Raw genomic sequence first — 1,203 nt, 5'->3', positions numbered from 1 at the left:
TTCTGTGTCCATGGAATCTTCTCCACTATCAAACGTTTTCCTTGTTTCTTCATCAGAGAGAACTTCTATTGTAGCTGCTATGTCAATTAACTTTTTTCTCAGCTTTTTATCTTTCTTTTTCAGTTTTGGAGTTATCTGATGTCACTGCATTGCTAATTTTTGATATGTTTTGCTAAGTTTGTGCATTTTGGCATTTCGTTTTACTGCTAGGATTTTGTAATAATCTCTTTTCTTTGATTATTTTAGTTGTCTGCGTGCTTTCTTTAGACCAGCGGTTTGCAACCTGTGGATCGTGACCCCTTTGGGGCTCATGCAACCCTTTCACAGGGGTCACCCAATTCTTAGTACTAGCAAAATTACAATCATGAAATAGCAATGAAAATAATTTTATGGTTGGGAGTCCCCACAACACGAGAACTGTATTAATGGATTGCGGCATTAGGAAGGTAGAGAACCACTGCTCTAGACCTTTTCGAATCTGCTAGTAGTTTTCATTTTGTTCCTGAGCAATTCCATAATCCTGAATAGTTTCATCATGCATTTCTTTTATTAATTAGGCTTATGTTTGATCATTCAGGGGACTCACATTGTCAGTTTCCACCTGAAGAAAAACCTTCAGAGCATGGAATCAGCATCAACAGGGTCCTCGTCCTTAGAAAGACAGTGGCAGATCCGTTCCTTTACCTTTTTCAATAGTTTTTTTCAACAATTTTATTGGAAAGTAATTTACATATAATAAAATTTAATAGTTCAATCATATCGAGGAGAGTTGTACAATCACCCCCACACCAATTTTAGAACATTTCCCCTCCCTCCATGGTTAAATCGCCTTTAAGATGAGCTATGCAATCACGATTCATTCTGGCGTTTCCTCCCCCCATCCTGTCTTCATTATTTACTCCTGAAATCCCCTTTTCTTCCTTATCATCCACCCCCCACTGAATCCCCAATATCTCCTTGTATAAGTTATTATCATTATGCATCCACTCCTCCTGTGCTTCACAGCTGGAAGACTCAACAGAAAATAATAGAAAATAAAATTGCACTAAGGTGGTAAGGGTAGAAACATAATAGTATACAGACAAAATTACTAATAATGCGTAAGAAGGTAAAGACCACCTACAATAATCAAAAAGCGAGGGAAGAAATTTCTGTCATGGAACCAGTAAGAGATACTTGCACCCAGAACAAATTCAGGGTGCA

At 37.7% G+C, this 1,203-nt stretch overlaps 1 pseudogene; it reads right to left on the bottom strand.

Annotated features, from left to right (window-relative positions):
- LOC115873324 overlaps positions 1 to 1,203 on the bottom strand; it is a 157,475-nt pseudogene that overhangs the window by 152,744 nt on the left and 3,528 nt on the right.

This window comes from Echinops telfairi, unplaced genomic scaffold, assembly GCF_000313985.2.
Source record: "Echinops telfairi isolate 266 unplaced genomic scaffold, ASM31398v2 ScPeMD7_7468;HRSCAF=8506_0, whole genome shotgun sequence".
Taxonomy (NCBI): domain Eukaryota; kingdom Metazoa; phylum Chordata; class Mammalia; order Afrosoricida; family Tenrecidae; genus Echinops; species Echinops telfairi.
Note: the sequence above shows the minus strand (reverse complement) of the source record. Positions and strands in the feature narration are given on the sequence as shown.